Raw genomic sequence first — 9,808 nt, 5'->3', positions numbered from 1 at the left:
AAGAAGTGAATGTTTAAAAATAGTTCACACGTATGTTGAAAAAACCCAAGTGTCATTGATGACATTCAAAATTGCAACCATCCTGTAGTTCCTAGAGATTTTGCCCATACTTCCAACCCCTTCCCTTCAACCACTAAGAGGTATCTAATAGTTTTGTAGAACACTTGAGATATCATCACCTCCTAATACAAAACCATTATTACTATTTGTAGAACACCTGAGATATCATCACCTCTTAATACAAGACCATTCTTACTATTTGTAGAACACTTGAGATATCATCACTCATTTCCTTCAGCCACTAAGAGGTACCTAATACTTTTGTAGAACACTTGAACCATTCTTACTATTTGTAGAACACTTGAGATATCATCACCTCTTAATACAAAACCATTCTTACAATTTGTATAACACTTGAGATATCATCACCTCTTAATATAAGACCATTCTTAGTATATCAACCAAAAAAGTCAAAGGCATGATCAATGTATGGACATTGAATGTTCTTTAATAAGAATATATTTTTATCAAATGAATTTATGTCTATTATGCCAAAGTAGATGAAACAAATAACAAGAAGTCTATTCATTTTGTAATGCAAGAAATCTCTTGCTAGACTATATATATTGAGTGCAATGTTTTATGCATATCCTATCAAAGATATATGCAAAACAAAAATCACTACAAACTATCAACCACATTTAAAAATGCAAGGAGTGTCCTCGAATCATATTAGATCATATTATTAAGAACACCATGATCTATACCTATCTTCTTAAACAATGTGTATCATAATTGAATTTCACATAAGAAGCTACTGAATGCTATTCATCCTAAAGCATGGCAAGTGACTTCTACATAAATAATAGTAGAATTTGTACTTCATATTATAATAGATATCGCTTTAATTTGGAAAATATCACATGAGTGCATATATACATGAATCATATGGGTGTTTGAAAGGCTCAATATATATATAGTAAACTCATTACCATCCTAATCAACAAGATCCAATCGAGCTCTCTTGGCACTAGCAACCTACACAAGGGGCTCCCAACACTACCCTCAATCAAAGTATTATTATCAAAAGAGAAGCATGCATCCCATTTGTCAAGCATTCTCTGATGAGAGGTACAATACCACATCCCATCTCCATTCATAGTATTATTATCAAAAGAGAAGCATGCATGCCCATTTGTCAAGAATTCTATGATGAGAGGTGCAATAACACATCCCATCTCCATTCATAGGCCACCTAGAGGATACAAAAGGATCAAATTACATTCAATGAAACTAGTGGATCCCTTGCTTTTTATTGAAAATGCATGGTGGATGATGCTCCAGGTTCCTTCTATACCTCAAGCCTAATAATGAGTCCACTAGTTACTCATTTGTTGTATATTTAGCTTCTCAAAGATAAGTTCAATATACACAGTAAATATTGGAGGTGTATGGCCTAAATGCATCATAAAACCAAGTATATTTGATCTCTTGCATCACACAATGATTCAAAGGAGCTTTCTAAACAACATATCTTCTCCTTCTTATTTAGGTAACCATGTAGAATTTTATCTAGAACAACACACAATGATCCACTCCAATAATTGCATGCAAACGGAGATTCCATGTATTTTGGGACCATTTTGCACTGCATATTAAGACTTGGTCTCTACCACCCCTCAATATTTATGATGAGATATGGATATGACCTTGGAATAGTGTAGATGAGCTTGAGTACTACAATTTTGGTTCTTACATCATCTCGATCAGAGGTCTGTAGAAAAAGTTATGGCCTCTACAAGCGAGATTTTGGGCCTTCTAGGACCATTCTGCACCGCGTATTAATACGCGGTCTCTACCAACCCTCAAGCTTAATGTTGAAATATGAACTTCTAGTGGCGTAGATGAGCTTGATTACTACAATTTTGGTTTTTAAATCATCTGGATCGGAGGTCTGTAGCAAGAGTTATGGCCTCTATAAGCAGAGATTCCGAGCCTTCTAGGACCATCTTTGCACAACAGATTAATATGCTATCTCTACCACCCATCAAGTTCCATGTTGAAATTTGACCTTGAAGTGGTGTAGAGGATAAGGTGTACATGACTATGGATTCTAAGTAAATTTTTAAAAAATTGGATATCCTTAAAATAATACAAAATAATTCCCTCTAGTTTTTAATTTTATTTATGATGCAAAAGGCAAAGGAAAAATGTATTTTCAGAGTCATGCGAAGTGGGGTAAAAAGAGAAGAGGTTATGAGAAAAACATAAAGAATTGAGGTCTTTTGGTGCCGCTACCATTTGTTCTAAATGAGGAATAGGTGTAAAGAAATAGAGATTCCACTCCTAGAGGCAAGAGGTAATAAAGAAAGGTAGCTACAATAGGCAATAGGAGGCCAGGAGGCAAGAGAGGCGCCAACAACTTTCAATAAAGATTTTATATGTTTGAGCAAAGGAGGAGGAAAGTTAGACTTTGGTTATATTGATTGAGCTTCAATTAAATTTATGAATTGAAAGTGTCTCATATAATGGATGGTTTGCTCGTTTTTCATCGCTCGGTTCAATTACTTTGCTCGCTTATTTTCGCTCGCTTTTTGGTAATCCTCCTCTATAATTTGTTATCCAAATATTTTTTCTTCTTTGATTTTTGAATGCTCCTCTACAAACTCTGCCCATGCCATAGGGAGCACTATTTCACTACCATGGGCATCTCGCTTGCCATAATCATAGGCAAAGCCCCTTGCAAATGCAAGGCATACTTTGTTGTTGATGTGCCTCTATGTAGTCTCGACAGTGACTCACATGTCATGGGGATCTTGAAGGAATGCCATTGGAGCCTCCACTCCAAGCTACTTCCTTGTGAGAGCAATGCAAGCATAAGCCATCCACTTGTGTCATGCAAGCGGCTTCCAAAGTGTTGCATTGTGTTTCCACGAGAGAAAGAGGGAAGAGGGAGAGGGGAGAAGAGAGGTTACAAGGGAGGGGGAAGGAGAAGGAGAGTGAAGGGGGACCCCCACTACAAAGGAAACAAGAGAACACACAAAGACACTCTTAAAGAGAAGATAGAGCTTGTATTCCAAACTTGTGCATACAACATCGAGGACCAAAGTCAACCATTTGGACTTTTATACATGTCACCTTTTGAAGGGAGGACCAACCCTTTTCCTTTTAGCACTCTCTCTTTCTTTACATTTAAAAGGCTCTTGGGCCCATAGGGTGCCAATGCATTTTTCCTATCCTTTCCATCTCTCCCCTACTATTCCACTCTTGTGTGTCGGAAAGAGCACTTGTGTTAACCATATAAGAGCACTAAATAGCACTTGTGTTAGCCTCGAGCCTCTGAGGTTGAAACTATTTGGGGCTCAAACCCCCTGTGTGAGGCTCAAAACTTGGAGTGGCGAGGACAATCTTGAGCTACTTGTGGCTTGACCCTCGTGAGGCAAATAACCACATAATGTGTTTGTGGCAATTTGTAGCTTGAACCTGTGACCTTTGTTGTAGATATTTGGGGCTCAAACTCCCTGAGCTTGCATTGTACTCATTCCATGGCTACGACCGTTGAAGTAAATCATGAAGCCTAATCACCTCTAATCACTGGTTACAATGCATTCTATGAATGTACTCTATGGATGTTAACATGTCTCCCTTGCTATTGCTGAGCCGCCCTCTCAGCCGTGTTGGAGGAGGTGTGTGTGGAGAGGACCGCCATCTAGAGGACTGCATAGTAGTCCAGTTGTTGTGGGGTGAGCCAAGTCAAGTATGAGCAAAACTTCCAAAAGTGGATGGTGTGCATGTCTTTGTACGTGTGGATGTGGTGGCCATAGAGATTGTGGACACGGAGGTAGAGCGAGGTCCTAAAACTGAGTGGGATAGATGTTGGGATTGAAGACAATCTGATTGGTTAGGTTGTGGAGGTGGTCGTCAATGAGCTGACTGTGGGCGGGAAGGAGTAAGAGGAGAAGGGAGTTGAAGTGGACCGCTACAAAAATGACCGAGCCATATGTGTCGTTGAAGGACTGGAGGTGGAAGCAAAATCCCTCCTCCATCATCTCTTTCGAGAAGTTGTACTTGGGAAAATTGTACAACATGCTGGGGTCCTATTGCTGGAGCTCGCAAAATTCGGCCCAAGTCCATCGATGTTAAAGATGAGCATGTACAAGGGCTGGATCTGGCGAGATTGATGTGGGAACTATGGTAGTAATGCCAAAATTGTTCCTTTTTTAGGAAGGGAATGTGCCAGTGAGGTCATAGAATGGCATCAGCATTGCTCAAGGGAACTGGAGCATCGGGGGGGAGGTGTTAGCCTCCTCTTGTGCACTTTGGATGGGTGCTCCGAAGGGCTGGGTGATGAAGTGCGTGAGGGGGCACACCTCCAAGATTTCATAGAGGTGGAGGTGGGAGCCTTCGAGTTGCTGCTTCCAATGGTGCATGAGGGCACTATCTAACAGTTCTTGGAATGATTGCATGGGTCTCCATTTTATATTTTTAGGTGAGGAGGAGGGAGGAGTTTGAGGAACCTCATCATCTTCAATCCACATTTTTTTCCTCCTCCACCGTCTCTATAAGCATGTATCGGTGGGTGCATGTACTTGGATGCCTTAAGCAGCGTATTAAGGGCCTCTTTTGGCAGGTTGATTGGAGTAGTAGATGAGATGGATGGGGAAGTCCCGTGCTGTGCGGTGGTCGTGTTAGAGGCATTGGAAGAGTACTCAGGTAGATTGGTGCGAGGAAGGGGGGGTGGAAGGTGTCTCGAAGGGGTTGGGTGGCTTGCTAGGTGGGATCTAGGGGAGGTGGTTATGGAAGCTCAATAGGGGGGGTGATAGAGTTAAGTACTGCAATGCTTCTTGGCCTTCCTCCTCAGCTACTTCCTCAGGGTATGCTACATGGATTGTTTCAAAATTTTGTCACCAAGGACTCAAGTGAGTCTTGGAGAGCTTGTAGCACCTGGTCATAGAGAATTGTAATGCCGAGGGGATTGTAGGCAATGGATTGGTAAGCTGCGAGATGCCCTTCCATTTGTATTATGGAGGCTCGGCCATAGGTCTACATCCAATTAATGTCAACTTGCAGACTATTTGGGATGCAGACCCACAAGTTGAGCTCCTAGGGCTTTGCTAATTGCATCACATCATCGTTTGTAGGATAACTTGTGGACATGACATGGCACCATGCTTGGAAATTAAGAAAAATGGGATGGGCAGTGAGAGTTTGGAGGTCAGAGGGGTAAAGGAGAGAGAGGCTAGATGGTTGAAGGTCTAATGAGAAGTAAGACATGGCTAGAATGGGGCCACAATGATTGGGATTACGATGAAGGATGGTTTGGAGGGCGTTAGGAGGAAGTGGGGTAGTGAGGGTGAGGTGGAAAATGAGATTTTGTGCATGGAGTGCATTGAAGTGCATTTGGAGTGTTTGGGAGATAGAGCGTGGGGTGTCTGTAGGTGGCTAACTATTTAGAGACCTCCTTGTACATCCAAAATTCCTATTGATCATGGTCTTCCAACCCTAAGTCTTCTGAGTGGACGGGGGTACACAGCCGCTTATTTTGTTCCTGTGCAGAGACATGGTGAGTGCTCGTTCTTGTGTGAAGAGATCCTACAATGTCTATATCTGGCATTTGTAGCCTTCCTAAGTCCATGCATGTTGTGCCTATGCTTGTGCCTTTTGCTCTATTACCATTCAGAGGCCAGCCTTTGCTTTGTTGGCCTAGTCCATGAGCGTTTGGACCAGGGATTTGCTTGTGTGGAGTGCTCAATCCTTGAGCTTGGTGACTGACAACTCGAGCTCCTCAACTTTTGTGTGGTACTCCTCTATTTGATGTAGGACCTTTTGCCCCATGGCTTGGGTGGTGACCATTAGGATGTGGCTATCACTCACGGAGATCTGTGCCTAGAGGAGAGTTGTGGAGAGTTGCGAGGCCTATTCTTGCCACGTTTGGAGAATTGTTTGTGCCACTTGTGGGAGATGTGCCATTGCCTTGAATAAATTCTACTCCATCTGGTCTGCACAGGAGAGATTCTCTACTGTCATGTGGCTATAACCACTTGGTGCGGGTGCTCTGCAAAACTATATGGCCTCTGTGAGGCTTGCATAGGGAGAGGAGGAGGAGCCAATGATGAAGGAGGTGGTCTCCTGAGGATGGGCTGTGGCTGAGGCCAAGGCCTAGGGCGCAACAAGGGTTGCCAAGATAGCTTGAGCTAGGCTAATCATGATTGTCTCATCACCTGGGAGGTCATCCACCAAGATGGGCTCCTGTTGTACACTTTTGCCCTTGTCTTGAGGATCTGATTGCTCAAGGCATAACTGATGGAGTAGGAATGATTGTAGCAGTAGTAGCTGGTGATCCTCATACTATGCGAGCGATTGACTTGGATCTGGTTGCATGGGACGGTTGGCCGAATTGGCGATGGCCTCTATTCTTGATCGCTTTGGCTTGACCTTGACTTCTTCTTATTCTACTGGTACTGATCTTGTGGCAGACTTTTTAGCCAACCCATATCTAATATGCAGATGCTGCTGCAGAATATGATATAGAATTAGCATGTATAGCATTGGGTTGTCGATGACCCCTCCATGTGTTTCGAGGTCCTCCCTCATTTGATTACAGAAGTAATCAGCCCAGTTTGTGAACTAGGGTTCTGCCACCTGTAACAAAATGTTTGGCACGATCGACTGGTGGTGGTCAGTGTGCCTAACTTGAGTAAATCGCTACAAGGCCCTTGTTGGCCTTTCCACCTCTGGCTTGATGATCTTTGTGAAGTGGATGTGCCCTTTTCTCTTTTTGCGGTCATAGTGGCAAAATTTATTGAGGGCCTCAGGCATCTTCTTCTTCGTTTCATATTTGTCGCAAAAGGTGCCTGACACCACATCCACATTGAGGTGGTAGAAGTGGAGAGTGCCCATTGCATCTCGAAGAATGCCCACATTTGTGTTGGAGTTATAGGCCTGGAGGAACTCTCCCAAGAGCCTCATGTCCAAGTGGCAAGGACGGCGGACTTCCACCATGGATCCCAAGCCTGTCACATTGTGAGCACGTCTTGCAATGTCGGATCCTTTAGCACCTCATACGCCACTGCGGTGTGATAACAGAGGGTATAATCATACCCCTTGTATGCATAGCGGGAGTGGATGGTGCCGCCCCATCATGCATGGCTTGTTGACCAAGTATAACATTGCTTGGTGGTCCACAAAGAAGATGAACTTGTTGGCCAACAAGTAATGCCTAAACTTCTTAATTGCATAGACCATGGCCAGACCCTCCCTCTCGATTGTTGTGTAGTTGACCTCAGCCTCATTCAGTTGCTGACTTGCAAAGTACACCGGGTAGTCCAGATTTTGGTCCCCTGGTTGGGCTATCACACACCCGATAGTAAAATTGGAAGCATCTATATGAACATGGAATATTAGATCCTAGTTTGGTGCTCTCAACACTGGTGTGGTGGCTAGGGCTAGTTTGATGGTTTTAAAGGATTTTTGGCATTCCTTGGTCCACTCAAAGAAACTAACAGCTTTTATAAGGGGCGGGCTAAGCGTAGGACAAGATGAACCTTCTATAGTAGCCCATGTGGCCATTTAATCACTGTACTCCCTTAGCGTTGGTGGGGGGTGGTAATTCCAAGATGAGTTTGATTTTGTTATGGTCCATGGAGATTCCATTTCGGGACACTATGTGGTCAAGGATTACACCATGTTTGACACAGAATTGGCACTTAAGGGGATTCAGGGATATGCAATACAACTAGAACTTTTCCAAGACGAGTCTTAGGTATTTCAGGTGATCATCCCATGTCGACTTCATGCATATGTCATTCAAGAAGACTTCACAAAGTCCCTAAGGTACTCCTTGAAGAGCGTGATCATCATCCATTGGAAGGTGGCAGGTGCATTGGTTAACCCAAATATCATTACTCTAGCCGCATACACACCCCACTCGATTTGTGAAGGCTATTTTGTGTTGATCCTATGAGGCGATGGACACTTGGTTGTATCCAAAGAATTAATCTAGGAAGCTATAGGCTTCCTTTCCATCTATCCTTTCCAGGACATGTTTCATGAATGGAAAGGGGTAGTGGTTGTGCCTGGTGGTGGCGTTAACTTTTTTCAAGTCCATTGATACTCCAATCTTTCTGTACTTCTTCAAGACTATCATGATGGGTGACACCTAGTCGGTGTGCTCGATCTCATAAATGAATCCTACATCTATGAGTTTCTAGATTTCCTCCCTCAATATGAGCGCTTATTTGGGATTCATAGGGTAGGGACATTGACATACCGACCTGGCATCTTCCAAATGGGTATCATGTGTTGCAGAACTTCAGCAGGCAACCCTTTCATATTGGTGTATTTACAAGCCATACAGTCCTTGTATTCTCGTAGGATAGCTATTAGAGCAGGGAGAGATCGTTGGCGACAAATACAGATTGGGGATCTTGCCCTTCTGGAGCCAAAGATCTCTTGGCCTATTGATAAGATCTTGTGATCCTCAATTGTGTAGGCCTTGTAGTGGGCTAGTATCTATCATAGGTCTTCCTTCTCTTCACCTTCCTCCTCTATTTCTTCAGGAGGAGTGGTCCTCTTGGCCTTAGGTGAGCTTTTGGATAATGGGAGTTTCGGACCTAAAGGGGGCTCTTTCATGGCACTTATAGAGCCAACTAGGGATGTTACCTTGCTTACCCTAGCTCCCCAATTGGAAGAGAACTCATGGTGAGCGGTAGTGGCACCAACATGTGCTAGCCAGTGGAGGTCTAATTTGACCCTTACTATCCCTTTGCTCACCTCGCAAGGTTTGAGCATGTTAAACATTCTAAGGGGGACCACCGATGTCATTTTCTTGAGCTCGAGGGTTGTAATTTGGAACCCTATTATCTCTGGAACATCAATGTTGGCCAGGATGTTCATCCAGTTCTGAGAAAATTTCGTCTTGGGAAGAGGTGCATACCAAAATTCATCGGACTCTTTTTTTTTTTTTGGTAGAAAGAGTTTTTGTTATATTAGGATATCGTCATCATCATAAGTATTTACATGTTCTTTGGTAAATAACAACCAGCCCCCATGGGGAGAGTTTCATCAAAACATTTTTTAGTAAAACATAAATAGTAGCAGCAAAATCAAAAGAGAGGGACATAGGAGTCCTCAGTGTCATCTATATTGTCATCATTGAAGTAATTAGGGTAATTGAAACTCTCTAAATCTCCAAAGCTATCAGTGTCATCTGCCTGGGCTTCACAAGGTGAGTCAAGTTCCTTTTTGACCTTTGTGGAGGGTATCTAATTAAGAAACTTAGTGATCTTAGCAGGGACTTCAAAGGGTGTGGAATTATCAATCCCAAAGTAGCTTTGAGTGTGTTCTTGTAAGTCAACATTGAAGATGGCAACCTCTGCTTGGAAAGTGTGGATTAGTTCTATGATTTTCTTTTGGTCCTATTCATCTAGTTAACAAACAGTAAGGCAGCTTGCAAAATAGCTTAATTAAACTGAAGATTATTCTTGGTTACCGATATAAACAAAAGTGCATGTGCTCTCAGGGGTGACCAGGTGTCCTGTTTTGTCCTTGAAGAGTCTCAAAGCAAGATGGCCTTCCAATTCAATGGCTCCCCTGTCTCAGTTGGACTATTTTCCATACCTTTCTGGCCACTGGACAAGCCACAAAGAGATGGAAGATATCTTCATTAGTAGAGGGACAATTCATACATTTACCATTACCCTTCCCAATCTTGAGTCCTCTGATATTGCTCCACACAACTTTATGCAATATGAGCCACATAAGGGCAGATAGTTTGTTTGGAATTGAAGGAGACCAGATGGTACAGAAT

The sequence above is a fragment of the Dipteris shenzhenensis genome, chromosome 7 (assembly GCF_047967505.1).
Source record: "Dipteris shenzhenensis isolate YYH24624 ecotype China chromosome 7, Dip_SZ_1.0, whole genome shotgun sequence".
NCBI classification, from domain to species: domain Eukaryota; kingdom Viridiplantae; phylum Streptophyta; class Polypodiopsida; order Gleicheniales; family Dipteridaceae; genus Dipteris; species Dipteris shenzhenensis.
The sequence above is the reverse complement of the archived record's forward strand: the minus strand, read 5'-3'. Positions refer to the sequence as shown.